Here is a 5118-nt window from a genome sequence, read left to right as displayed (position 1 = left end):
ACAGACTGGATGACTGACTGAGTGCATGAAAAACTACAGGGCCACCCACGTGCTTACTGGTCTTGCCAAGGCCTATGTGTGTATACCCCAGGGACCCATGGTCAAAATACCCCCCCAAATCTGATTATTGTCCTAGATCGTGAGTTCATGAAGAAACTTGAAATGAATGTATGCCATTTAATTGCACAAGGATAAATTAAAAACAGAAGAGTATACTACACCTATTCACAGAACAGTCTAAGTCAAAAATGGGCTCTGGCTTTGAAATATGTTACTTAAAGAAGTATAATGCTGTGAGTTATTAACTATAGCTTGGGATAATTTTGAAAATATTCAGATGAATGTTTAATTTCTAGGGTTTGAAGGTTAAAATAATATCTAGGAGATCAAAATAAAGGGTACAAAGGGTAATTTCAAATGATTGATAATTAAAATTATAGAACATCTATCAGCATGTGAATTATTAAAAGAGTGGTCCTGGGAATAATTTTCTCCCCAAAATCTCAAAAATTTAATAGCCCTGATTTAAAGAAATGATGTCTGTTCTCCTTTTGAAGTGCTGCGATGGAAAAAAATGGGTTAAGCTTCTTTTGTTTGATTTCTGGTTAAGTTTAAACATTAACTTTTGATTTAACTGTTTGGGTATACCATAAACTGATACATTGCAATTAATGATAACTATCAAGAAATGCAGTCAAATTATGTTTATTATTCAAATTGGTAAAAAGGTATTTCTATCTAAGGAAACCCAGCAAATTGCATCGAGTCAGTGACTTGCGGCATTTACTCCTCCAGGATGAGCAAGTAGAGACAGTGGACAGTCACTTGCATTGACTTGACAGCAATCCCTCATACTGAGCATGCATGTAGCGACAGTGGAGAGGAAAACTCCCTAACATTTGGATTCATGTAAGAAAAGACTGTTGCTGTACTTCTAAATTATTTGAGATCTTTTTGAATTGTGTGTACTTATCTTTAAACAGGATCCTAACTACTGTATTATTAAAGCAAAATAGATCAATCATAGCTGTTGGAATAATTGTATATAGTTTTTATCTTTTATTTTTCTTCTTATCTTATATTTTTTCCTTTTCTTTAACTTGACTATTTGATCTTTATAACCTTTCATGATGTATGTGTGAGTAAGGATGTGATGAGTTTGTCTGCAGGCAAGGATCAAAGGTGGAGCTGAGAAGGAAGCAGTCACAGTTGAGGAAGTCATAAAGATGAAGGCTGATTGTGCTGAACAGAAGACACAGTGATCTTAAGATGGGGGGAGATTGTGGAAGTGTGTTGTTACAAGATAATGGTGTTTATGACCTGTTTACGATGCAGCTGTTTTCCCCATCCTTTAGAGAACGACATTCATTGTAACTAGGGAGCCCCCAAAGATAATAAAAAGAGAGGTGCGGACAGATGGTTTTCAGAGCGGTAGGAAATTTGTAACTGAAAGCACATCTCTGTCCGTTCTCCTCGCAGCGAGTAAAGTAACTAATTCTTTGTCTTTCTCTTCTTTTTGTGATGTTATAAGTATTTTCGGTTGTTTGAACCTGACAATAGCATTACGATATATTGCTGACAAAACGTATTATTGAAAAGAGATTGTTGAAACTTTATTACATTTCTGAATCTTTAGTAAATCCCTCAGTAAATTTGAATTCATTAAATCATTTAGCAAATTTGATATTTACAGTCTCACCTGAGATTAAATCTTTGGCCATTTATCCCTGTCTGTGATGTTTTGTCTTTGTTTTGTTGGAATGAATGAGTGTTGCATTAGACACATTCATGTTTAGTAAAAGGTTTCCCCTATATTGTTTCTGATGTAAATACAGTTTTGCAGTCTGAGCTGCACTACGATCGGTGTGTAAGCAAGAGGACCATGGAACCATCCAGAGCCCACCCATAGACTGCCTATCAGTCTATGGGTGGGCTCCTTATTAAAACAATTCGGAAAATCTCCCTTAAACATAGGAATAACCTTAGCGACTTTTAATTGATCTCCTACAATCCCAGTTTCCAGCGATAAGGAAAAAATATAATGAAGTGGTTTCAAAATTAACTGCTTTGCCTGTTTGACAAGACATGCAGGAATATTATCATGAACAGCAGAAGAAGTTTTAAGTTTATCAATTATGTCACTTTTTTTTGAATATCAGGGAGGTCAAAAGAAGAGATAAAAAAAAAACAATAAAAAAAAAAGAGATCAAAAAAAGTTTCCCTGTATAAAGTTTAATGGTAAATGGCCTGAACTTGTATAGTGCTTTATCAAGTGCCCAGAGACCCCAAAGTGCTTTACACTACAATCAGTCATCCACCCATTCATACACACATTCACACACTGACAGTGGTGAGCTACAGTGTAGCCTCAACTGCACACTGACAGAAGTGAGGCTGCCATACACAGGCGCCACCAAGCCCTCTGACCACCATCAGCAGGCAAATCGGGTGAAGTGTCTTGCCCAAGGACACAACGACTGAGACGGACAGAGCAGGGGCTCAAACCGGCAACCCACCAGTTACAGGACAAACTCCTACCACCTGATCCACAGCGCCCCGTTTAGTTCCATGACGAGGAATCAAAGGAATTTGTGAGACATTAAACTTTTTTTAAACTTATTATTGTTGCAACACTTACATTTTTCACTAAAATATTTATTTTTCCAGCTCCAATAAGATGATTACATTTATTCATGTAAGATTTGAAAATACTAGGTAAGAGGGGTAGGTTTTGATTACATACTTCTTGTAAAGTTTATTGTCAGGAGGGTGTGGTTCTTGGAGTGGACCCAAATGCAGACAGGCAGGAGCACATGGCATGCTGAATAGAAATAATTCATTAAACAAAAGGCAAAAACCTACACGTAGGCGTGAGGTGGGCGAGACATGGAACTCTGGCAAAAACTGGCATGAACAGACTTGCTGTGGCATACAGACATGAACATACCTGGCATGGCGCATAAACATACACTCAAGGTGGCAGCAGGTTGGAGTAGCTCAGTTACTTTTTTAATATGAGCCTTTGGGGTGAATAAAGTGTTTTTGAGTTTGAATTGAATTTGAATTTACTGAAATCAGGCCATGAAAGGAGGGTCCGAAATAAAAAACAAAAACCAAAGTTCAGGAGGGAGCGACTTGGAGATCATTCCAATGAAGCCAAAGAGTTCAGGAGGCCGGCAGTGGCGAGGAGACCTTGGCTGCCAGAGACAGCTGCAAAGATGAGAAATTCGAGTTTGGCTGCAGAGACAAGAAGACACCGATCATGAGACTTGGACCCAGGGCGAGGCTTGAGAAACTTGAACCCAGAGCAAATCTTGTGTGTCTTGGTCTCTGGCCAGAACTTGGGATTCTTGACCTCTGGCTCACGGACGCGAGGTGGTTCCACCTCAAACCTCTCGTCGCAGGACTCAGGAATGAGAGAAGGTTTGATCTTAAACCCCTCGTTGCCGAGCTCAGGAACCAGAACGAGAGGCAGTTCATCCTCAAACCCCTGGAAGACCTTGGGACCTGTAGCTGGAGGGGGGTCGATTACGATAAAAAAAAAAAAAAAGGGTTTACCGGACCCTAAAGAAAAAGGCAAAACATATTTTGCTGGTTTTTGACATTGTCTTTGTCATTGTCATTACAGGAGTCAGTATTTCTGACTGGAGAGCTGAGCTGCAACTTCCTACCATTTTTTTTTGGCTTGCAGGATTTAGCACAGAAGCCAAAGTTCAGGACTGATAACAAAGATGAATTATAGAGTGCATAAACTGCGGTTTATTTTTAAAAAACATCTTTAGCATAATGCATAATATTTGCCTGACTTTACTGGAAATACATAATATACCCATAAAAAATAAACAAACTAAAAACAGAGTATTCAAGAAGTTTAAAACAGCTAGGGGATTCTTTTAGAAACTGTCATCATATGATATTGTTTAAAGAGTTTATATCTTATTTAAATAAAGTTTGTATGGTTACCCGATGTGACTTGTGTTACCCAAACATTTGTAGATAACTACCTTGTAAAATAAAAAAAGCACAAATAATGATGTAGGTGACTGAAGATCTATTAGAGTTATTAAATTAGCAGGTCTTAGAACATTTCTTACAAAAATAATAAAATAAAGAAAATTAGCAGAGGAAGTCTGAGGCAGGTTTCTTTCCTACATCACTTGATGGTAATACAAGAATGCTTGTTGAATGCTGAGGATGAAGGAAATTTAAAGATGTAGACCTTTGATTGACACTATGAAATCTATGGAAATGGGTGTTGTAAAGGTAACAAGAAAAACAAGGTTGTAAGATCTAAAAGTGTCAGTAACAGAGTGTGCATTGCATTTACTATGTCTGCCTCAATGAATATTAAGATATCCGGCAGAAATGCTCCTCAGTAATCTTATGAAACAAATGACAGTTGCAGCTTAAATGTAGGTAAACCTTACAGTTTGTTTCAGTCAAAAAACATTCGTAATATTCAGTTTAGAACTTATTTAACCAGGCAAAGATCAAAAGCTAATATTACATTTTAGAATTGCACCCATTTTTTTTTTTTTTTGTCCTTGGTATTCGATTTTAAAGGCTGGCTTGCATGCTAAGTCCCCAATAAGGTTCTTCAAAAGTCAACCCTTTAAAAATAAGGAGGCAAAGAAATGTATTTTAATCTAATAAGGACTCCTAGCTGAGGAGTTCTGAAACTGGAGCTCACAGAGGTGTTTAAAATTGGGAATTGTGGAAACTGATTAAAGATCTGTATTTAAATTTCAACTTTTTATCACAGTGTGCCCAGAAATTCCTCTTATTGTTCTAGTTGAGGTTTGGTTGTTTATGCCTGTGTTATAAAGATTTTTAATGCTTACTTTTACTGTGTTGGTGTTTTTACTATCACTTTAAAAAACAAATGACCCCTTTGAAGGACAATATAAGTATCCGAATTTAAATCTAATTCACACAGAATCATTTCATGTAGAATATGTATATCAAAAATTCTTCATTCCAACTTTTTGTGCAACAGTATTGATTGCATTCAGTAGGCCAAATCAAATGTAGCATAAATTGTACCTTATTTGGAGTTGATTTGAATCTCTTTAAGTTTAGTCTAAAATTATTTGACAAACAACAACAATAAACTGCACA

This window comes from Girardinichthys multiradiatus, chromosome 23 (assembly GCF_021462225.1).
Source record: "Girardinichthys multiradiatus isolate DD_20200921_A chromosome 23, DD_fGirMul_XY1, whole genome shotgun sequence".
In the NCBI taxonomy this organism is placed as follows: Eukaryota; Metazoa; Chordata; class Actinopteri; order Cyprinodontiformes; family Goodeidae; genus Girardinichthys; species Girardinichthys multiradiatus.
This window is presented reverse-complemented; position numbering follows the sequence as displayed.